The sequence below is a fragment of the Vulpes vulpes genome, chromosome X (genome assembly GCF_048418805.1).
Source record: "Vulpes vulpes isolate BD-2025 chromosome X, VulVul3, whole genome shotgun sequence".
NCBI lineage: Eukaryota > Metazoa > Chordata > Mammalia > Carnivora > Canidae > Vulpes > Vulpes vulpes.
This window is the reverse complement of record NC_132796.1, coordinates 84,113,355-84,138,798: the sequence shown is the minus strand read 5'-3', so window position 1 is coordinate 84,138,798 and position 25,444 is coordinate 84,113,355. Positions and strand designations below refer to the sequence as shown.

The 25,444-nt window shown below is 35.8% G+C and overlaps 1 long non-coding RNA gene and 1 pseudogene across 1 annotated transcript in view; one reads left to right on the top strand and one right to left on the bottom strand.

Moving 5' to 3' along the window:
* LOC140596242 (uncharacterized) overlaps positions 1-25,444 on the top strand; it is a 190,419-nt gene that overhangs the window by 20,410 nt on the left and 144,565 nt on the right. The window lies entirely within an intron of this gene.
* Positions 1,145-1,713, bottom strand: LOC112908450 (glutathione S-transferase P pseudogene; annotated as a pseudogene).

The window sequence follows — 25,444 nt, the reverse complement described above, 5'->3', positions numbered from 1 at the left end:
TTCAGTCTACTCACAATCTTGGTTGCCTGCTTCTGGAAATACTTGTTTTTAAAATATGATGCAAAAAAATTGCATATGATACTGCAGATGTGATCTAACTATCTTGTGGTACAACTTCGCAACTCATGATCTGGATACCTTATATATGTAACTAAAACCTAATTTTAGATTAATAGTTGGTAATTGTATGAAATTTTCAAAATAAATATTTGAATACAACTTGATTTATGTATGGAAATGTAGGTCACTCTTACTAAGTTCCTATTTGAAGTCCTTTCACACTTTCTTACAATTTTTTTCCTTAAATCTGAAACTAATTAATTTCCACTGTTGCAAGTTCTGACTGTTTTAATCTGCTTTATAAGCTCACTTTAAAACTCCATACGCTTTTTTGATAAACCCTCCCTCCCCACTTTACCCATGTTCAAGATATTTTAGAACAGTTTTTGAAGTATTCCTGCTGAATTAGCACCTAGTAAAAACTTTCCCATTATGGTATCAACAACCTGTAAAGGAGTAAATAAGAAGCTTAAGCAAAAAAGAATTTAAATGTCCAATAACAGTAAGCAAATGGCTACTGTATAAAGAAGTATTACGAGGAGAAGTTTGCTTTCTAATTAAAAATAGAGTGGGGACACCTGGGTGGCTCAGCGGTTGGGCGTCTGGCTTTGGCTCAGGGCATGATCCCGGGGTCCCGGGATCGAGTTCCATATCGGGCTCCCTGCGTGGAGCCTGCTTCTCCCTCTGCCTGTGTCTCTGCCTCTCTCTCTGTATGTCTCTCATGAATAAATATATAAAATATTTAAAAAATAGAGTGAAAAGTAGCTTCCTAGGTTGAAACAAATTGTCATGAGGCAGTTTAATTCTTTTTTTAGAGATGATTTTTTTATTGAAATATAGTTGACATACAATACTATAGTAGTTTTAGGTGTACAACCATAGTGATTCGAGAATTATGTACATTATGAAATATGCTCACCATAAGTGTAGTTGCCATCTGTGACAATACATTATTACAATATCATTGACTGTATTTCCTATGCTATACTTTTTTTTTTTTCCTTCTCGCTTGGAAATTTTATTGGTCCTGGGGAAAGGAAGGCAGGCAACCCCTGCTTTCTGCTGAGGGTCCCACAACCCCTCATTAGTTCCCATTGCCATGGATGAGAAGGTTCATGTGCTTGGAGGAGGTCAGGAAGGCTTTGAGCTTGGGCTGGGCCCTGAGGCATTGAGGTAGGCCGAGAGCAGGGGGAAGGAGTCCAGGCAGCTGAGCGCCAGGACTTGGTGAGTCAGCAACAAGTCTGGCAGGTTGAAGTGTACGAAAGAGATCCTGTTGCCCACAAGGAGGCTTCTCCGTGGTTCCATGACAGTAGTCTCAAAAGGCTTCAGGTGCCCTGGAGTGCCTTCACATACTCCTAATTGTCTGACTCCTCGTTGGTGTAGATGAGGATGAGGTACTTGCAGTGGATATCATCCATGACAGCATTCACCATGTCCACCAGGGCCACCTCTCACTGGTCTTTCCCCGACAGACCAAGTGAGTGGCCCGAGTGTCACAGGATGGCATTGGACTGGTACAGGGTAAGGTCTCCATCCTGGAACGTGGGCAGTTGCCTACACAGACAGACAGGAGGCCTTGAGTGAGCCCTGCAGCCAGGTCTCCATGGTCACCACCTTCTCCTTCCAGCTCTGGCCCTGACCAGCCAGCAGCATGCACGCAGCTGTGAACAGGGAAGTAGACAATGGAGCAGCATGGTTGCTGTGCATACAGGAGTGGTGATCATGGTGGCAGAGCTCTTATGCTAGACTTTTTATCACCATGGCTTATTTTCTAAAGATTTTATTAATTCATGAGGGACACAGAAAGAGAGAGGCAGAGACATAGGCAGAGAGAGAGATAGGCTCCCACGGGGAGCCTGATGTGAGACTCGATCCCAGGACCCCGGCATCACGACCTGAGCCAAAGGCAGGTGCCTCAACCACTGAGCCACCCAGGTGCACCTTTACCCATGGCTTATTTATTTTATGTAGTTTCTCTTTATTAGGTATTTCCATTTTATTTATTTATTTATTTTTTTTAAATTTTATTTATTTATGATAGTCACAGAGAGAGAGAGAGGCAGAGACACAGGCAGAGGGAGAAGCAGGCTCCATGCACCGGGAGCCCGATGTGGGATTCGATCCTGGGTCTCCAGGATCGCGCCCTGGGCCAAAGACAGGCGCTAAACCGCTGCGCCACCCAGGGATCCCCGCTTATTTATTTTATAACTGGAAGTTTGTACCTCTTAATCCCCTTCACCTATCTCACCATAACCTCTCCCCACCTTCTCTCTGGCAACCACCAGTTGAGGCAGTTAAATTAAGTAGAAACATGTTGCTGATTCAATAATTAAATTAAAAAGTACAATGCCTATGTTTTCATCCTTCCCAGAAAATATTCTATGAATCTCTGTATTTCCCATATTTTTTGAATTTTGATGATAAAATTTCTGGCAAATTTCTCTCCACAAAACACCCTTTTTTTTTTTTAAAGATTTTATTTATTTATTCATGAGAGACACAGACACAGGCAGAGGGAGAAGCAGTCTCCATGCAGGGAGACTGATGTGGGACTCTATCCCGAGTCTCCAGGATCATGCCCTGAGCTGACAGTGGCGCTAAACCGCTGAGCCACCCGGGCTGCCCAACAAAACACCTTTAATTTGTTAAGGGATATTGTTTTATATGAAAATCTGAACTGACAAGAAAAAAAAGAATCCCAATGTGATTATTTGCCTTAGCAAACAATTTACATTTTATGTACTTCCTCTTGCTTTAAAATGTTTATTTATTTATCTTTTTTCTTCCAAGTTTTTATTTAAATTCCATTTATTTATTTTTTTAAGTAATCTCTACACCCAGCGTGAGGCTCAAATTCACAACCCCGAGATCAGGAGTCACATGCTCCACCAACTGAGCCAGCCAGGTGCTCCTCTCTTGCTTTTTTTGAAGTGGGAAATAATAAAAATAAAAACTTCTATGCTTTTAGTTGCATATTTATTACACAAAGGAAGGAATACCTGCATGAGATTTCTATTCATCCAGTAAAGGTCTCTTCTTATCAATTACTGTTAGCTCTATTTAGGCTCTGAGTAAATTTTTTTAAGTTCTAAGAATATAGTGGACAGAAAAAAACAGATATGCTGTTAATTGAAAATGTCTTTATAAAAATTTCGATAATGAAAATATTGAGTAATGTCTACTTTTATTGAAGTATGCTATTAAAAACGTCTTGCCCTATTTGTAACTTGCCTTGTCCTTTTCATATTATACTTTGATTTTTTTCAAGTTCATTAACACATCAGTGGGAAATTGAATTTAAAGACCATGTTTTTCACACAGCACTTTTTATTATTTTCCTGGCAGTTCTGAAATGAAACGTGAACTTTGGTAATGCTAAAATATCAAAACATGTTATTTTTTTCCAGCATATTATCGGAAGACTTTTATCTTTATTTTTCCTTAATTGACATGTGACATATCTGCTTATTACAGGCATTTTCTACTACCTGGGAAAATTGCTAACCTGTGGGAATGACAGATGATTTTGAGATTATAATTTTAATCATTATTTCTTTTGTCACCAGGTATGAAGACCACATTAGATAATGGTAGTGCTTTTTGTGACATTTCATTCTGTCAAGGTTTCCATGATAACCTTTTATATAATATAATTCAGGTTTATTAACTTCATGTTTATTGTAAGTTAAAGTTTCTCCTGAAAGAAAGCTTTTGCAATTCTACTTCAACTTTTCACTGAAAATGGGGTTTCATTGTACTGATCTCTCACCCATATGTTTATTAGGTTACCTTACTTATTCCCAGGATCAAAACATTTTCTGGTAAATTCTTTTAAGACCATAAATACTGCCCTGATTTCTATATTGTTGAACACTAGCCAGCCTTATACATTTGTGGATACTTTGCTTATAATTAGATGAAGATTGATAAATTATGACTACATATGCAAGCCAAATAATCCTTCTATGTGCACAGGTTGAAAATGAATGTTGATATATATATATATATATATATATATATATATATATATATATATATATATTTAGTGACTCCATCTCTTATCCTTCAATTCCCCATCCCTCTCCAAAACATACACTTTGAAATACCAATGATTATGGTCATTCTCAAATATGGAAGTGTTCATATTTCCAGATTCTATTCTTCTTAGGTAATGGGTATTTTTCATAGCACATAGAGAATTTACTGCTAGTAATTTAAAGTTTTTAAATTTCACAGGATACTTTGAAACACAAAACAGATTCCTAGTACTCAGTAATTTTTATGCAGTAGAGAATCAAGCTCTGGATGGGTAAAAGAATAATTCTTCTTTTAACAAGACTCAAAATAATTTAATTGTCAATTAATCTGAATTTTCTGTTCTTTTCCAGAAAAATGAATTTAAGTAAAAGGAAAAATTTTACAGAATATTTTGGGGCCAAGTAATATTCAATTAAATATTATGTAAACCTTCTACAACCATAGAACTCTGTCATGAATTCCAAGTTCAGCTTTTACCTACAAAGCGAAAGTAGAGACTAGATCTTACTTTGAATGGTTGCCAAACGTTTGTTGTAGGTAATGAGATAGTTGCTTTAGGTTGATGTTCTTTATGGAGATTGGGGAAGCCTTAAAATTTGAACTGAAATATGGATATTAGTTTCCAGTAGGTAGGTAGGGAAGAGGAAGGAATTTCAATGGAGTATAATAGTACAGATGCGCTAATTGACCAAGATGCAAGGATAGAATTAGGATACGGGTTTGGCTAGACCAAAAGATTCTTATATTAGAGCAAGGAACAGAGGTATAGACACATCAATCAGATTGTGCTACAAAAAGATTAATCTGGTACCACTGTATACAATGAACCACAAGTGAAGAGTGAAGACAGATGGGCCAGTCAATTAGAATACTCTGTATTTGTTCTGGAAACATATGAAAATGTCCAAGAATTGGTTGGTAAAAAGCAATGGAAATTATTTATTTAAATTTTATTTATTTATTTATTTGAGAGAGAGTGAGTGAGTGAGTGAGAGAGAGCATGAGCTGGGGAGACGGGCAGAGGGAGAAGCAGGATCCCGGCTGAGCAGAGAACCTGATGTGGGGCTCAATCCCAGGACCCCAGGATCATGACCTGACCAAAGGCAGATGCTTAATCCACTGAGCCACCCAGGTGCCCCAAGCAATGGCAATTTAAAGTGTGATATGGGATTGATTATGACTTGAGAACTGGTTCTGAAAACCAAGGAAGAAATAAACAAAAACATGCAATATTCAGCATCTAAGCAATACTGTGCTTTTGGGGCAGCATGACAAAGTGGTTAAGAATGTAAGCTCTATGTTTAAAGTAACCTAGTTCTTTTTTAAAAAGTAATTTATTTATTTAGTTGAGAGAGAGAAAGAGAGCGAGCACGCATGAGCAGGGTGAGAGGCAGAAGGAGAGGGAGAAGCGGAGGCTCCCACTGAGCAGAGAGCCTAACACAGGACCTGAGTTCATGACCTGAGCTGAAGGCAGCCACTTAACCAACCGAGCCACCCAGGGGCCCATAAAGTACCCTAGTTCTAACTCTCCCTACCAGAGTGTCCTCAACTGTAAAAGGTGGTTTATTGGAAGTCCTACCTCATATAAAGTCTTAAGTGAATCAATATGTATCATGTTCCTAGATGGGCATCTATATAAAAGGGGTGATTGGCAAAATTATTGACTCACTGACAGAAATCAGAAAGTCCTGCAAGACCCTTCACCATATGCCTCCTAGGCGGGAATGTCAACAGCATATTTCAGAAAGCTTTATAGTTATAAGGCCTCCATAAAACAAATTTTATGCAATTGTCTCTTAATCAGAAATTAATTCAGAGTGCCCTCTTTTCTTAGCTTCCCACTAAAATTAAGTTATTTGACTCACTCCATAAATCATGCTTCCTGTTACATCATTACATGTCTCTGTCCCATACTGATGAATAGCTGTAAGTGTACCTGCAGCTAACCTTTATGAGTGGAGGACTCCTAGGCACAAACAATGCCCAGGCAGTGTGCCATGTTCTGAATCAGGCTTGGCATATATGACTCTAGGAAGGCAATTTTCTTCAGTTTATGTGAGGCCTGTTGATATTATTGCAGTTTATTTGCCTGTAGAGTCAATTTACATTGCCAAAAGATAAGTTTGACACTTTCATTTGTACCGACACAGCCAATGAATATACAATATTTTTGTTCTGCATCACCTAGTCTCCTTGATGCAAAGTCGCTCGGTAAAGGAGATTTTTTCTCAATCAATTTTCTATCTGCAAGCAAACATCCACCTAGCCAGTGGGAGTTTTCCTGCCTTCACAACAGATTTATATCCCCTGGGTTTTCACGATGTGGCATGCTTTGCAAGGAAGGCAGAATACATGAGGGAAAAAGGTAGGCGGCTGCCCAAACAGCCATGTTTTCCAGTCTGGATACCAGAGTGACTGCTGCTGAATATCTTTCGCCTTCCATACCAATAATTCATTTCACACATAAGCACAAAAAGTTCGTAGGAGAACTTTTGAGAAACTTGGCTTGATACCAGTTTTTTATAGAGGTGTTACAACTCCAAATATCTGCTTCCTCTTCTTATGCTTCCATACATCAAAACAAGATTTAGGAAACACTAGTGCCAGAATTGGCTTTCAAAACATGAACCTTTCATTTAGAAAACCACAGAGCTACATATGAATGTAAAATATGAATAAGGCTACGGACAAGAGAAACCAACAGTACTTTCTGAATTACATAACCCTCATGACTTCAGCTATTTTCATGTAATGGTTTGTTTTATATACATCTCACTTTCTAATCACATCCAGCAGTCTTTCTCAGCATATCATGATGGATAAATGTTAGTCAAAAATGTCTTAGAAGCTCAGCAGTTTAGTGCTGCCTTCAGCCCAGGGCCTGATCCTGGAGACCTGGGATCGAGTCCCACATCAGGCTCCCTGCATGGAGCCTGCTTCTCCCTCTGCCTCTCTCTCTCTCTCTCTCTCTCTCTCTCTCTCTCAGTGTCTCTCGTGAATAAATAAATAAAATCTTTTTTAAAAAGTCTTAGAAAACTCACACATCCATCCAGATGCATATAAATATTACTTGTCAAGTTTTGAGTATTAACTAGTGACAACCATTGTAGTGAATTAAATTTATTATAGGAGATTTCTACTCAGGATAGGGTACTCCCCGAGTGACTGAGATAATGTTGGTGTTTCCATTTCAGACTGCATCCATCCTCAACTTTGCCTTATCTATGAAAGCAATTTTGTAGGCTAGTGCATTAAGTAAAATCCAGTGTTCTTGTGGATATAGGAATTTCAGATTGGAGTTTCTTGCTGTTAACATAAGGGAATATTCTATTCACAATTTTAATCTACAAAATTTTTAAAGGAAAAGCCATTCAAATAACAAGAGGGCTTTGGCAATGCTGTATTATATATGATTGGTTTGCTAAAATCACTTAAAAGGAACTTTTGTTAAGGCGTTCCCAGAACTTGCATTATGACATCCATGCTTTGGTAGAGAGGGAATGGTTGACTATGGAACATGACTATGTTATTATTTGAGTATGCATACTAAACTTCCCATCATTAAAAAAGATAATGGTTGATCAGCCAAGCCATGAAGCGGAGTATGTAGGGCCACTCTCAAGTGGATCCTGAAGCCACAAATAATTTGCCCAAGCGTGTTGCTTATATTCCAGTAGCACTTATTCTTCCTGTCTGCCACTTCTTGCTCAGTCTATTCCTATGTCCTCATGAGGAGGTCACCATGATCATTTGGCTTAGGAGAAGAAAACTCGTCTTTGATTTATAGAAGTTTCTGCTATCAGACAGTATGCTATCACAAGGCAGAGATGGATTACTGTCACATAATAGCCCTATTTGGGAATATCCCTAATGGGTAATAAGAAAGGACAATTCTTCATGTGGACAGAGCTCCAGACTCCAGTGTTTATTTGGAGGCCCAGTTTGCCTGTAGAGCAAAATGGCCTGAAGAATGAATCTACACTAATTCACAGACAATAGCTATTAGAATGAACAGATGATCAGGGACTTAACAAGATCAAGATTAAAGGACTGATGACAAGAGATCTGGGAAAAAGGAATTTGGGTGTACCTCTTTGAATGGTCTCATATGTGTAGATATTTGTGTCTTTAAATTCTCCCTAAATGCATTTGCTGCAAAGGTGTCCTTTCAATAATCAAGCAGACAAAATGACTTCTGCAGTGGATGTCAGTCAACTTGTATTCTTAGCTACTCCAGGGGTTATTCAAAATAACTCATGAAGGAAAAAATGGTGTCTTGGTGTTGGGGATGGAAATTATACTGTGCCCAATTATGTAGACATTCCCTCCCCGAGACATTCCTGGCTATCATCACTGTTGGGTCCAAAGTCAATCTATAGCAGTGACCATCCTGATTCCCTCCATATATTGAAGGATCTGTCAACTACCTGCCATCATGGTTGTGAGGGGTTGTGGACAGAGTTGTCTCCATTGGAATAGAAATTTACTTTGGATATGGACTTTCCTTCATTGTTTGCCATATTTCTTCCAGCATCACTGTCTGTGAACTTAATGCATACCCTAGTCACCATCCTTATTTGACATACAGCACTGCTTTTGAATAAGGCATGAATTTATGGTGAGAGCATGTGTGCCAATGGGATGACATTCCCAGGATTCCCTCCTTGTATCTTATCGCTATTCTCAAATCTCTATCTCTAGTTTTTACTTCTGTTTTTCAACACTCACTTTTCAGTTTCCTATCTTTATGTTTGGGCTCATGCAGTTTCATCTGCCTTCATTTACTATTTGTATTCCTTATCAAAATTTCTGTATCTTTTGATACCCACCCCAAGCATTGCAAAATTCTCCCTTGATTCCTTCTGGAAATTTGCCTCTACTTTTCTATTGATACTTAATTTAATCAATATTGTGTTATAGTCATTTGTATGTTTGTCTTATTACTTTGTAGGGTTGGAAGTATCACATGGGCAGGAACTCGATCTTACCCATCCTTATAACACTTTGTGATCCTTGTGCCCAGTGGGTACTTGATAAGTATTTATTGAATTTAATTGTATCAATAACAAGTAGCTTTGTAATACTGAATGCAGAGATGAGTAAGAAGAGAAACACAGCAATAAAATATTACCTTAGTGTAATATTTCTTTTAACCAGTGTTTAGTATATGGCTATACATATAAATTAACCTGGAAAAGAGATAGTCACCCTTTCTTGATTTCGTCCATCAAAAGTTGTGGGGAGGCATGAGAATGTGGTAATAGAAGCCTTTCTCTATTAAAGTGACTAGGATTCTCTATATGAAGTTGAAAATATGTGCAGAAAGCATTTGAGAACATTTTTTTCCAAACTATAAAAAATGATGTGGAGTTGAAAGGACACATTTTATTCCAAAATTTTAGTCAAAATATCTAATGTTTGAATATGCAGAAAAAATATTTCTGTCTCCCTGATCATATGAAAGGTTTGTTATTGTAGTTGAATAGATAATATACTTGGCCTATATTCCACCAATATTAGAGGAAGGAGGATTTTTCTTTGTGTTTCTACTATCTAGGGTTGGAAATCGGGTATGTGTTATGGAATAAATGGGCTTTCTTGCTGTCTTGGCCTTTGATTTCCTATATCTTAATCACATCTTTTGTGAACCACCAGGGTTTCTGTGAATATATGTAATTTTAAATGTTTTTGTTCTTTAATGCATGTATACAAAAGAAAGCTTTGAACATCAGAACTTAATAAAAAATGAAAGCAACTTAAAATGTCTATAGAATATACCGTAGGTCTATGAATAGTATGCATTACTGTGACAGCTTTCTTTAAATATGTCAAAACTTGCTCTTGATACTTACTTTGCTTTATTGAATATCTGAAAGCAAGTGGATTCAGTCACATGAACTCTGGCCAAGTAATATATAGCTTCTGCTTAGACAAGGTACACCTCTTATAAAAATATAAGTACAAATATTGGATATTATATGATGAATACTATTCAACTACACCATAGATGCATTTCAGCTTAATGGCTATGGGAAGAAGATGCATAAAGTTAAGAATTTTAGGGTACTGAAGAAGCATTAAACTGAGTAAATGACATCCAGTTTCCATGGGAATTATACAAGAGAAAACCATGATCTAAGGGTAATCACACTGTATTTATGATTCATATTTTTTTTCTAAACGAAGAATTTCATTTAGGAAGAAAAGCAGATAAGTAATGACATGATGTAAAGTTGCTACTTAGTTACAAGGAGATGCACAGTTTCAAAACAGGAATTCAATTTTGTTGGACCCTCAGTCAGGTTGGTTGATGGATAATTTGCCCTGCTCTTACTATTCAGAGATTGAGTGGTACAAATGCACACTTAATTAGCTGGGATTGCCCATTGACATCTATTGCATTAGCTGGTAAAAAAAAAAAAAAGAAAGAAAAAGGTTGTTTATAGGTTAAGGTAAAGGTTTTCTGGGGATAGTTTATTTTCTTTTTTTTCTTTATTTTATTTTATTTGCCATCAAATTAGAAAGTGTAACTCTGCATCATATACTCATTTGAAATATATTGTTTAGCAAGCTGAGATTCAAATGCCTGCCCTAAAGCTTATCTTAGATTTACCCTCAATTTTTTTAATGAGATTACTTTTTTGGCCCTAATGCTTCATCTTTATTGTATCTATCTATCTATCATATCTATCATATCAAAGTAGGGTGAATTTTTCTTATGCATATAGTGCAATGAGTAATGATATAAAGACTTAAAACAATTATTTGGATAATTCAGTATCACAAAACATGCTTCAAGGGAAAGCAGGTGTGCAGATATTTGTTAACCATAGTGCTGGTCTAGACAGCCAAAATTTCCAGGATGGTGACTTGGATTTTCATATAGCCAATCATAATCTTATCTGTGACTATTCAATTCATTATTTAGGTCATAGGACTAATGAAATGTTACCATGGTTTTAATTTCTACACAACCTCTCTCATTATCCCTCTTGACCATCATCAAATGTTGATTAAGACCTTACAACTAGATCTTGGGGATACTAGATAAAACACGTGGTCACTGTCCTTCAGCACCATCATTAGGGAGACAAGATGTACACATAAAAATATTAACAGTCACTAGCCATATAAAACTTGCCAATCAAGTGGTGTGAACATAGCTATCACAGCACTGGACTCCAGGTTGAAGTGAAACTCTGTCCAGCTCCCTTAAAAAGAGATAGCAGGAACAACTGAGCACAAGATTTTCATGAGATAAGTATAAATAATTTATTGCTCTTCACCAAAAGGTCAAAGGGCATGCCCACACAAAAATGGGTCACTAGTGTTTTCTTTGTCTTAGTAGGAGAAAGAGATGTTATTAGGTGACATCATAGAATGCATGACTTCTATTTATCACATTCTCTGATTTTTTTTATTTTTTTAAGATTTTATTTATTTATGAGAGAGAGAGAGAGAGAGAGAGAGAGAGACAGGCAGAGGGAGAAGCAGGTTCCACCCAGGGAGCCTGACACAGGACTTGATCCCCAGTCTCCAGGATCACGCCCTGGGCCAAAGGCAGGTGCCAAACCGCTGCGCCACCAGGGATCCCCACATTCTCTGATTTTTAACACTAAATTGCACCTTGCCATTTATTCTTCATTCTGCTCTTAATCAAAGTATATGAACTTCCTTCTATCTTTTTCCCTCCCTCATGGATTTTTATGCTTCCAGTCTTTAAGACAAATTCTTTGAGAAGTCTGACACAAAGCTTTATGATTTGCTTTCACTAATTTTCCTCATTGTCTTGCAATTGCTTGACACAATGCTTTTGGGTCATTTCATTATGCATTTTGTCATCTTATTCTTCAACCATTTCTAAATCTTTTAGGAATTATAATCTACATTCTGTGGGAAGGACAAGAGGCCTTTGTCACAGATTCCTCCATACAGGACCTAGATCCCTACCTACTCTAAGGCTAATTCAATTCTTCCCAGCTGTCATACTCCTTCTTCCACTTTCTAGCTTGGAACTTAAATTGGTTTCTCTTTCCTACATCCCCAAAACTAACTCAGTCCTTGCCTGTCTCTCCCTCTGTCAAATATTCCCAGATACATATTTGATTTTTACTGACACCTTTGTGATTGCTTTTGTGAGAATTTAATGACTTTTCATGCCCTAACCGACTGCTAGATTATTTCTCCCTCAGGATTTGATGTCTCTGACAAAGAAACATGCCTTTGGAACACAGCGAATTTAGACAAAATGTTATGGTAGTAAAATCAAAATAAGTTAAGATTCTGAAGTGGCTTCTCACCTCCCAAATGAGTTGTTAGTGTGACACTAAACATGGCATATTTACTCCTAATAAGAGAATGGATTTGCATTTTGGGTTGTTATAATTTAACAAATGTTCGTGTGTGTGTCAAAAAGGCATTATTAAAAAAACAGCTATGCACTGTCAACTCACTAGATGCTCAGAGCCAATTAAAATGACTTTTACAAGTGCCCATAAAATGTGTACCTGTTATCTTTCTCATGTGCATAGAATGAGAATATGAATTTTTAGCCAAATTAAACCAGGATATATGAGTGGGAAAGTGGTGCTGATCTGGGAATAAGTTGAAAAGGGAATTAAAGCAGCATATGGTTATTGGTTACGCAGAATTAAAACATAATTACATACTACTTACATATATTTGAAGTGTTTCATCATTGTCTTTGATAAAAGGAGTGAGAAGTTGAGTGGCTTATAAAAAGTTTTTATTAGAACTTAGCAAATAATGATTTAATGCTGGCAGTAGCAGCAGCAGCAAATATTTTGCCACCTGACATTCATACTGTGTCCTGAGATTCTTGTTTGAAACAGTAGCTACAATTTTGGCCTATAATGCCCTTGATAATCCTAAGGACAGTGTAATTATTTTAAAAGTGACACAGCCTCAGCATATCCTAAGTTACAAATATAAAATCATTCCTAAATTTCATATTCTTAAATATTCTTATAACTATCTGCTTATTTATCACATGCTAACTATGAGGATACAAAGGCAATAATGGTGTAGTGATGAGGGGAAATGAAAAGATCGAAGCAAAAATGTGGCTAAATAACAGATTTTATAGGTACTACAGAAGAAATGCATTATCAATCACATACCTTAGGAATTATGTCTACATTTATAGGGCATGTAAATCCATTTAAGCTCTTCAGTAGTTGTGAATCATAGAGATCAGAAAGATTTGAATGATTCTAAGGATATCCTTCAAGCTGCTCAGCATTTCTTCTTTCAATGAATTTTCTATTTTCTCTTGTCATTTTTTTCACTGATCCGTTGGTTATTGAGTGGTGTGTTCTTTAATTTACGTGTTTGTTAGTTTCCAAATTTCTTTGTTACTGATTTATAATTTCACCCCATTGTGATCACAGAACATATTTTGTATTAGTTCAATCTACTTAAAATTAATCGAGGCTGGTTTTATGGCCTAGCATATGATCTGTCCCAGAGAATGTTCCATGTGCAGTTGTGAAGTGTTTTTATTCGGCTGTTACTGGTAAGTGGTTGTCGGTTTGTGATTGATTGATTGATTGATTGATTGATTCTATTAATTTATTTATGAGACACACAGAGATAGAGGCAGAGACTAGAGAGAGGGAGAAGCAGAGTCCCCGTGGGGAACCTAATTGGGGACTCAATCCCAGAACCCCGGGATTATGACCTGAGCCAACAGCAGACGCTCAACCAGGTGCCCTCTTTTTATTTTTTTAATTGTTTTTTTACCTTTCTCTTTTTTTAAAATGTCAGCATCTACATCAATAAACTGTCTTCAGAAAACTACTTTAGAAGGATTCTAGGGACACCTGGGTGGCTCAGTGGTTGAGTGTCTGCCTTAGGCTCAGGGAGTGATCCCTGAGTCCCAGGATTGAGTCCCACATCGGGCTCCCTGCAGAAAGCCTCCTGCTCTCTACCTATGTCTCTGCCTCTCTCTCTTTGTGTCTCTCATGAATAAGTAAATAAAATCTTTTTTTTTTTTAAAGAATTCCATATATGCTTTGGGACATTTTATTTTCATTTATCTTACAGCTTTTTAAAAAACTTTCACTTATCTCAAAAGTTTAGGAAAAGTTTAGATGTTTAAGCATGTGCTGCTCAATTTCCAATTCTCCTTCTATTATTAATTTTTAGTTTCATTCCACTGTGTTCGGAGATAACACATTTTATTATTTTAATTCTCCTAAACTTATTGAGGTTTGTTTTCTGGCGTAGCATGTGGTCTATTCTGGAGAAGGTTCCATGTGAGCTTGAGAAGAATGTATATTATGTTATTATTGGGTGGCATATTCTATAGATGCCTGTTAGATCTAGTTGGTTAATAGGATTGTTTAAAGTCTTGTATTTCCTTGTCGATCTGCTTAGTTGTTCTATTAGTGGGATTGGGTATTGGAGTTCTACACTGTTACCGTTGGATTGTCTATTTCTCCCTTCCCATCTGCTAGTGCTTACTTCATGCATTTTGGGACTCTAAGTTTTGAGATGCATATATGTTTATAATTGCTATACATTCTGGCTATATTAATGCTTTTATTATTATGAAACATCCCTTTTTATCTTCTGTAGACAGAATGTAGTTGCATCTCTTTTTAATCCAGTGTGGTTATCTCTGTCTTTTTATTGAATTGTTTAAAAGATTCACATTTAATGTCATTCATGATATGGATGGATTTATGGCTGCCATTTTTTTGTTTTTTATGTATGCATTTTTTTCTCTCTGTTTTTCCTTTACTGCTTTATTTGCATTTAGTGAATATTTTCTAGTGTAATATTTTAATTCTCATAGTGACCTTTTCACTGTATTTTTCTTTTTTCTTTTCACTGTATTTTTCAATGGATTTCTTAGTGGTTCATCTAGTGCTCATGAATACATCTTAACTTAAAAGAGTCTACTTGAGATCTATACAAATTCTACTGAGATATAGAAATTTTATTACTATCTAGCTTCCTTCATTTTTTCTGTATTATTATTGCAATATATAGTATATCTGTATGTGCTCCAAACTCAATTACCTTGTTGTCATTATTACTTTATAGAATTTTATATTTCTTAAAGAAGCTGAGAGAAGAATGGAGAAAAACTATACATTTTATGGTTTGTTATAGCAAACTTTTTATTATAAATATATTCTTATTTTGATGCCTTAGAGCTCAAAATACACATAGATAGTTTAATATTATTGGTTTTTATATCAGTTGAGAGAAGAAAGAATAAGAAGTATGCGGTCAGAATGTCTTTTATAGGAACACTTAGGTGGCTCTGTTGGTTGAGTCTGACTCTTGATCTCAGCTCAGGTCTTGATCTCAGGATTGTGAGTTCAAGCCCTACTTTTAAGAAAAAAAAAAAAGAATATCTTTTATAATTACCTACATGATGACCTTAACCAGTACTCTTTGCTTTCTTGTGTGGATTCAAATTACTCTCTGGTCACATGCTTTCAGCTTAAATAACTTCCTTTAGTATTTTTAAAAGACGGGCCTGGTAGCAGCAAATTCTCTCCATTTTTGTTTATTTGATAATCTATTTTTTTATGATTAAAAGAGACTGTTTATTGGATACCATATTTTTGGTTAACAGGTATTTTTTTTCTTTTAGCACTTTAAATATATCACCCTGCTGCCTTCTTGCCTCAGTGGATTCTGAGAAGTCAGAATATTAATCATATTGGTGTTCCTTTTACATGATGAGTCATTTTTGTGACATTGATTTTAAGGTTTATTCTTAATTTCTAGGCTTCTAACACTTTTTTTAGAGAGAGAGAAAGAGAGAGAGATGGAGAGGGTAGAGGGCAAAGGTGAGAGAGAATCTCAAGCAGGCTCTACATACAGCTCACAGTTCAATGTGGTGCTCAATTTCAGGACCCTGAGATCGTAACCTGAACTGAAATCAAGAGTCAGAAACTTAACTGACTGAGCCATCCAGGAGGCCCTGGCTTTCAGCATTTTCATTATGATGTGTCTTGGTATGGGTCTCTTTTCATTTATATTCCTGGAATTTGTTGAGTTTCATGAATGTATAGAATAATGTATTTTTTTAATATGTCAAATTTGGGAGGTTTTTAGCCTTCAATTCTTTGAACATCTCTACTCTTTTTCTCCTTGCTTTCTGTTACTTCCATTACATATATTTGTTTAATGGTATCCCATGTTGTGTCTGATTTTGTATTTGCTTTTTTTCATTCTGGTTTCTTTCTTTTGAATTGCATAGTCTTTGTTGCTCTATCTTCATATTTGCAAATTTTTTCTTCTACCAGTTAAAATTGATCCTTGAACCTCTCCATTAAATGTTTCATTTCTCCAAAGTTTTTAATCACCAAAATTTTCATTGGCTTTTTAATATAATTTGTTTTCTTCCCTAGGTTAGGGATGTTTTCAGCCACTACTTCTTCAGATACATTTTCTGTGCCTTTCCATCTCCCTTCTCCTTCTGGAACCCCTAAAAAACTGTGAATGTCATTCCACTTGATGTTGTCCTAAAAGCCTCTTAAGCTATCTTCACCCTTTTTCATTCTTTTTATAATTCCTCTTTATTATCTCTAACTGATGAAACATTGCCATACTGACTTCCTTCATTTCCTTGTTTTCTTTTTTTTTTTTAGTTTTTTAAAATGTATTTAAAATGGGTGCCTTGAAGTATTTGTCTGTTACATCCCACATCCTTACATGAAAACTTTATGTTCTCTGCTTTTTGCCTTTTTTATGGTTCATGCAACCTAGATTCTTTGCATATCTTGCAATTTTTGTTGAAAACTGGTCACTTTAGGTAGTGTAGCAAGTATGGATTCTGATTCCCTTCTTTCTTCTCAGAGGAATATTTTTGCTGTTCTTTGATTTTGTTTGTTTTAATTACTTGGATAGAGTATTTGAGCCAAGTTTATTTCCTTTGCTTATGAAGCCTGTGATGTCACTTTCCAGAGGGCACAATGCAGCCACCATGGAATGAGAACGGTTCTAGTTCTGTGTCTTCCTGATCTCCTTCTCCAGCTGTCTGCCACATTTAGTATAACATGCAGTTGTTAAGCTCTGCTAATTCCCAGCTGATTGCTCTATTGTTGACAAGGTCTTGGGGCATAAATTGCTCTATACCTGGGTCCTTTTAAACTTGTGCAGGAGTGTGTTTGAGTTTTTTCTGACCTTGGAAAAGCAATTCTTAGTTGTCTCTTTCCATAGCTCTCTCTAGTGAACTAGCTGACATATAGTCTAGCTTGTTGCTCTTAACTAAGAAGGGCTATTGATTTTCAGAGTGCCCTTAGGCCTGAACTTCCTCAAACTCAGTTCAAATAAAGTCAATTCCTTTAGGGGAGGTTTGGAGTCCTCTTTTCTTAGGGGCTGCCTCTTTCCCTGCACAAAATCTCTAAGCTGCTAGTCTGTTGCTGGCCAAAATTAATAGTCTCTGATCTTCTTGAATTGTTTCATTCTGCGTGGAACCTCTGTTCTACTAGCAAGCTGTGATGATGGCAGTTGGTGCCATAGTATTTCTTGGCCTGTTGTCTTGGGAGCTGGGTGAAGAAGAGTCCTTGGTCTCTTGGCGTCACTCTCTAGAAATTTAATCTATGCAAATTAAATTTGAAGAAGATGAGAAATGTTGGTATCCAGTTCCTCTTGATGAGATGCCCTATCTTTTATATAGGCGCTAAGGGCAAAGGTAACTTCATCCCCTCGGTCACACAGGTTCATATATATGACTCTTTACTAAGTTGAGGTAGGGACAGGTGGAGGGAGCATATCACTACTCAAAGGTGACAGACTTTTGCTATTATTACCAAGGTCTAGTAGCTTTTCCTGAATAAATGTTCCATCATTTGCTGTAGGTCCTTATGACAATTTCCAGAGACCTTAATTTTTTTTAATAGCTTTTAACAATTATGTGTGTTTCACTGGGTAGTGAATCTGTAGACTCCTCATACTGCCACACCAGAAGTGAAACAAAAGTCTTAAAAGTCTTGTCATTTGGTTGCCATATATCTAAAACTGCTCATATATACATACATACATACATACATACATATATATATATATATAATATTTATCACTAGAAAAATACTGGTGAATGTAGAAAGACAGCCAATTATAACTGCATTCTTTTAAAAATATTTTATGTATTTATTTGAATGAGAGTGAGAATGCAAGAGAGAGTGCTAGAGAGAGAGAGAGAGAGCACAGGAACATGGGGGAGAGGCAGAGGGAGAGGGAAAAGCAGACTCCCTGCTGAGCAAGGAGCCTTACTTGAGGCTCCATCCCAGGACCCTGGGAGCATGATCTGAGTCAACGGTAGCCACTTAACCAACTGAACCACCCAGGCACCTCTAACTGCCTACTTATATATCAAGCATTTTACCTTTGATATTAGCAACATGATCATATATTTTTCTTCACAGAACTTATGCTATTTAGCATTGTTCTCTGTCTTTTAATATTTATATTATTGTGCTTTCTCTTGATTTCCTGATAACTTTCAGCAGTTAGGTAGAAATTTACATAGAACCATGGGAAATCAATAATATGTTAAGGTTAGTTTTAGCAATTACCTCAGTGGAAAAGGTTAAAATAATATGCCTAGTGCTACGACATGGCAAACATAATGTTTTAAATTATGAATATGATTGAATTAATTATTTAGGTGGTAAAATGGTGGGGGAGAATTCTTACATTTTTTAAAACTAGTAAACCAACAACTGGGCTAAGGGGATTTCCACAAAACATTTCTTTTGTTTTTTATCTTTAAATATCTTCTATAATCTACAATCCTGACTTTTTTTTGATTCAGGTTCAATTCCAAAGAGAGTGAATTAAATTCCAATTCTTTTACCTATCAAATAATCTTGAGTTTCACAACCTCTCTGAACCATGCTTTTCTCAGCTGCTAATGAGAATGAATGATAATTGTCCTTCCTTATAAGGTTGCCACAGGGACTTGATGAGGTAATGCAAATGAAAGCTCTTGTAAGGTGAGAGACTGATGTTAGAAACCATTACAATATTTCTGCATGGAATATCATAGTGCCTTAGAATATGGACTTACAAATACTTTTTTGTATATACCCCATATGGGACAAAATACATTGTGTTATATTTCAATAAAAATAAACTCTTATAACAGAACTCTAATTTGGGTATTTTTAAAATGTACAAAAACTTCTAAATGTCAGTAGTCTGAAGGTACAAAGAAAAGCAGATTTCTTTAATTAATGCAGTTGCTAGTTACAGACTGTGTAAGAGAGAGAGAGCAAATTAAAATATTTAATATGTCTGGTCCATGATAGAGTTTTTCTTTACCTTTTACTCTTTTAAAAAAGTGAATTCTAAAGAAAAGAGGAATATTATTTCCAACAGTCTTATTTTCTATTTCTTGCTTTGGGATTCTAAGTTTTCTGATTAGCCACAGGATACTATGTCCAATATCTAAAATCTACATTAATTTCACAGGAGTTAATTTCTCATTTCTGGTAGCTCACCCACCCACACCCACACCCAAACACACACACACACACACACACACACAAAATAAAAGAAAAAAATTTGCTACAACTAATAACAAAAAATGTTATTTTGTGTAATTATTATAAAGCTATGGGTAAATTATAATAATGGCAACACTGTGAGCTATTCTAAGACAATACATATTGAGGCAAAGTCCTTTGCTTGCCATTTAGACTAGGACACATCAAAAATGAAGACTAAAGAGTATTATGTGTTAGATAAAGTAAAATAGCATAATTGAGGTCATGCGCAGACAAGACAAGTTATCTATTATATGAGCTGTGGATGTCAGGAAGGGTTCTTTGACCTCTTTTTAATATCATTGAAATAATCATGTAAGTAATGTCCAGAGAGGACTATGACAGAGACTTACTGCTTTCGATTTTATGAGTGCTGGAAAGAAACTATTTGCAGAGATAAAAAAGAATAAGCTCCAGTTAAGTAATATATGTATTAATTGTTAAATCAATGCCAGTTAAATCAATGCCGGTTAAATCAATGCCAGTTAAATCAATGCCAGTAGAAATGATAAGCTTCTCTGCTTGATAAGCCCACTTGGAGCTTGGAATATTAAACTTAATACTTCAGTTAGCTGTCAATAGAAACAAAACTAGGAATTTATTTTTCAAGTTTTTTTTTAAGATTTTTTCATTCATGATCGACAGAGAGAGAGGCAGAGACACAGAAAGAGGAAGAAGCAGGCTCTTCACAGGGAGCCTGATGCAGGACTTGATTCCAGGACCCCGAGATCACACCCTGAGCCCAAGCTCAACCACTGGTGCCCATATTTTTCAAGTATTAAGTAGTCTTTTGGGGGTTGTTTAAAAGAGATTTAAAAATATGTATTAGTATTTTATAAAAGAAAACCAATACATAGGTAATTTGCCCAAATCCTATAAATTTTATCCCAGAAGAATCTTCATTTAGTTAGGAAAGTGGAAAGGGAAAACTAAAGACTGAAAGGTGAGCCACATGCTCTCAGTCACACAGCTACTTTGTGCCATATTTTGGAGGAGGACCCAGGCATTTTCCTTCTGGTCCATTCCCCTTTTCATTACATTATGGTACCTTATTTATCTGGATGAAATAAAAGAAAAAAGTATAAATATATCAGTTATTGTGTCTACAATATATACAGGCTCTTTCAAATATTTTATTAGAAAACTAAGAGTTATCTTATATGTATCCAAAATAATGAATCTCCTATAATTTAGAGCTGTGTTATCCAATATGGTAGCCACTAGGTACATCTGGCTATTAAAATTAAATTTGAAATTAACCAAAATTTGTAAATTCCTCTGTGGCACTGGCTACATTTGGAGTGCTTGATAGTCTCATGTGGCTAATGATTACTATATTGGACTGCACAGATATGGAACATTTTAATCATTGAATAAAGTTCTATTGGACAGTGCTGCTTCTAGATCCTCTGGCAGGAAAGTGGGAAGAGACCAGTAGGGCTAGCCTTCATGCAATTGACTACTACTGTTGTTGTCTTACAGTTCTTAAATACTACTAGATGTCCTTATATCCAAGTCTTCCAAAAACCCCGTGAGGCCAGTATTGTTAAATCTATCTTAAAGTTGAGAAAAGCTAGCATCAGGCTACTATCGTGAAGCTGAAATTCACCAAATGCAGTTCTCTGACCACATGTTTCAAAGCCTTAATTTCCTTATGTTTAAATGGCACTAATAACAGTATAATCTCATGCAGCTCTGGTGAGGATTACATAGATTATGTCTTGGGCCTGGTGTCAAAGTGAGTAGTTAATAATGGTAACAATTATTAATAACATGTAATAGTAAAATGTCACCCTTTTCCCAAGATGTGAAACTCTAGGAGTTAAAATGTTTTAACCCAAAAGAATAATTAGAATATAGCCTTATGTTTCTGTTGCATTTTACACTGCAAAAAATGATTACATATATCTTCCTTTGAGTCTCAAGTAGATGAGTGAATTTCACGTTTAGAGAGGTTAAATAACTTGCATGTAATTCATAAATTGTAAATAGGAACTTAAATCCAATTCTTCTGAAGCCCAGCTACGTTCCCACAATATAGAACTGATACTAATGGTAGAATTCGATCAAAATATGTAAAGCCAAACCTTCAATCAACTACCATTTGCTCACTTATATGGTTTGGAGTATACATAGAAAAATGGAATCTGTCAAGAGCTCCTGATTCTTAACTGCAGTGAGAAAAGAGGATTCAAATTATTATTTTTTCTTTTTTCAAATTATTTTCTAATAAATTTTCCATCCTCACTTTTGCCCAAGAAAATAAATTCTTTCCGTAAATACCTTTATGCACTATCAGCATTCCAAAAGTCTTTTTAGACATGCAAATTCTCAAATTGTTCTTTACCACCTGACACATCTTGATTCTCCATAGTTCCCTTCTCTTCATTTACTAAATTGACAATGTTAGCAAAAGGAAATTAACATACTTATTTGTAGCAACAGATGAAGTCATATGAACTTACCTTAGAAGGGTGATTTCTGATCAAAGACCTAAAAGAGGTTATTTAACATCACAGTTCAAATCATCAATCAAAAACCAGGAGATACAGCTTTGTTAAAAGCCTTTATTAAGATCTATTCCTTCACGAACTGTTGAGAAGTACAAATGAAACTCCTTTCAGAATTGTCAACTCCACCCCCGACACACACACACTGCAATTGGCACTCAGCCCAGTATTTGTCTATTTTTTCTGTTGTGAGTCACACAAGTCCATACTATCAACTTTTACACATACACTAGGAAACACTGATGAGTGCTACTCCTGGTATTGCTAATCACATAGAAGAAGATTCTGATAATTTTAACAACTTTGCAAAAGATTGAACTTCTTTAGAACTATTATATTCATAAGTAGCATGAGGTCATTGCAGATTGATTATTTTGAAAACTATGTGAGTGTTTGAAGGTTCTAGTAAGCCAGAACATAAATTAAGGCTGACTAGAAACAAATTTAGTTGACAGCATTTCACTGAAACGTAATTTGGTGTTGTAGCTACCAATCCATACTGGGTGATTCTGGAGGCAAAACAAAATACACACACACACACACACACACACATTCACACACACACACAAATAGACCATAAACACTTCATTACAAACAGTGTTAACCATGTTAGTCATACTAACCCAGAAATTGTTTTAAACATATGGAAATAATGTTTGGGGAAAATGGAATCTCTATTTAGAAAACTGGAGGGTTTTTTTTTAATATATCAAATTTTCTCCTTCTGTTAGCTAATTTTTAAAATGAACAACAGGAGTTCCTAGATGCATATTGATTTTGTGGCAGTCTATATTAATTATTCAGAAGATAGCTAGAGATAAACAGGAAAACCTGGTGTTTGATTTGTTTCTATTCCTCCCTTCTGCCTATAGCTCTGACTTGAGTCCCTATGACATCTTCTTGGGGTGATCATTGGCCTTTTCCTGTATAGCCAGTATAATTCTCTTTGAACCAAGCTGAACATTTCAAAAATTTAATGACAAACTCTGAGAGAAAACTGGCCGATTTTCTCTCAAGACATATCTGGTTTTTACCTGGGTTAGCCATTAATGTGAATAATACCAAGTATGATTTAAAAAATCAAAACCCTCTGAGTCCAATTGGTAATATTTGCAACAAGAGTTAATCTTACAGATTCAGTATTGGAATCTGAATTTATATGATCTAGCTTTTCCACATGAAGTCAACATATTCTGACAAAATTGTTTTTTTCTGGCTAATCTAATTTTCTGTCTCGTTTTTGTTTGTTTACCTGGAGCAAAACCAAAGTACTTCAGAGTGTGAACATGACTTAGCCTACTAACGAACATACCAGGTAAAATTTTTGAGGTGTTTTTCTTAATGTAGCATAAATACCGTGAAGCAATTTCCAAATTTGCACTTTAATGATCAAAATCTGTTTAAAAACTGTGAATATCTTCCCCCAATATTTCCTTGCCATGATATAGTCCTAATGATTTTGAAATTATAAACAGGCACCATATTTAAAAAGTACAATACAGGGGGATCCCTGGGTGGCTCAGAGGTTTAGCGCCTGCCTTTGGTCCAGGGCGTGATCCTGGAGACGCGGGATGGAGTCCCATGTTGGGCTTCCGGCATGGAGCCTGCTTCTCCCTCTGCCTGTGTCTCTGTCCCCCTCTTTCTCTCTATCATGAATAAATAAATAAATAAATCTTTAAAAAAGTACGATACACTGAAAAATTTAGAAATTAAAAGAAATATTTTTTAATTTTTAAAGATTTATTTATTTATTTATCTATTTATTTATTTATTTATTTATGAGAGACACAGAAAGAGAGGTAGAGACATAAGCAGAGAGAGAAGCAGGCTCCTTTCAGGGAGCCTGATGCAGGACTTAATCCCAGGACCCCAGAATCATAACCACTGAGCATCCAGGTGCCCCCAAATTAAAAAATTTAGATTTTCTTTACAGTGGGAGCAAATTTAGATTATATACTACATCCAGATAATGTAAGACATTAGGCAATATAATTCAGGAGTAGATAGCTATTGTCCATTAGAGGGAAAACTGTGAGCTACCATAAAGATTCATTCATTCATATGAGCCCCCATAAGTAAGCAATTCCATAGCCATCACAAGATATTTAGACAATATATTTTGAAAGTGTGACATGCAAGATACCAGAATCTTATGAGATAAAATTTACCTACATATGGCATATTAGTGAAGAATATGATTACCTTGATGATCAAACTCAAATAAAATTAATTTTCCTCTCGGTGTATTGCTATGTTCTATAGCAATATGCATATGTAATATGAACTATCTACTTTTCTAAGCTGATTTTTAAAAACAATAATTTTGTTTTAGTGTTACAGGACCAAAAAATAGTGCAAGGAAATATTAAGCTCCCATAAATATCAGAATTATAAAATCCATTCTTACAAATTATTGGTCCACCAATGTGATCATGAGGATGTGTGGGTGTGTGTTGTGCAGTTGCGTAGGGAGGAAGGATGGGAGAGAAAGAGAAAAGAGACATGGAAATTGGTGCTTTTCTTGTCTTTTAACAGTACATTTGTGAACTAGGGCTATTTTATGTAATCAACTTTTCCACATATATGAAAAAAACAGAAGGAAAGCTGTTCAGGTCTTGAGATCAATTTTCACCAGATCTCTGATTTGAGTTTTTTTTTTCTGTCTTTTGGTTCTTTTGGTAACTATCTATAAGCTGGAAACAGCAATGAGTTGTAAGGCCTTGCAATTAAAAAAAATTAAGAAAATATACCATTAATTCAAGTAAGTAACTGTTTAAACATAAAAACGATGGCTTTAGCAGGACCCACACCTGTTTTCTGTTGTATATTCCAAAATGAGGTCAGGAATAACTCAGATTCCATATTTTACAAAGTATACTTTAGACCACACAACGTACGCACAAACATTTTTCTCTTTCAAATGAATTTCATGTGCAGCATATGTTTCCATTCTGTGTGCCAGGCTAGGAATAAATAGAGACAAAATTTGTTCTTCCACCATATAATCTTGGACACAGTTATTGTCAAAATCAGTTTAAGCATGTGATTCACTCTATGTTGATGGCTGTTTTATTTAGCCTATTAAGTGGAGGAACTAGATGAATGTTTTACTAGTAAGTTCCTAAAATCAATAATCTGATTTTTCCTTTTTTGATTACTAATGCTACAGTCAGGACAGGTCTCTTTGATATTAGAATTGTGGTTTGCTTCCAAGGGGGTTCGGAACAAGCCTCCCTAAAATGTGCCACATTGGCAGGTGGATTATTTTGAGAATTATCTAATGTATGAAGTTAGTGAAGGCCC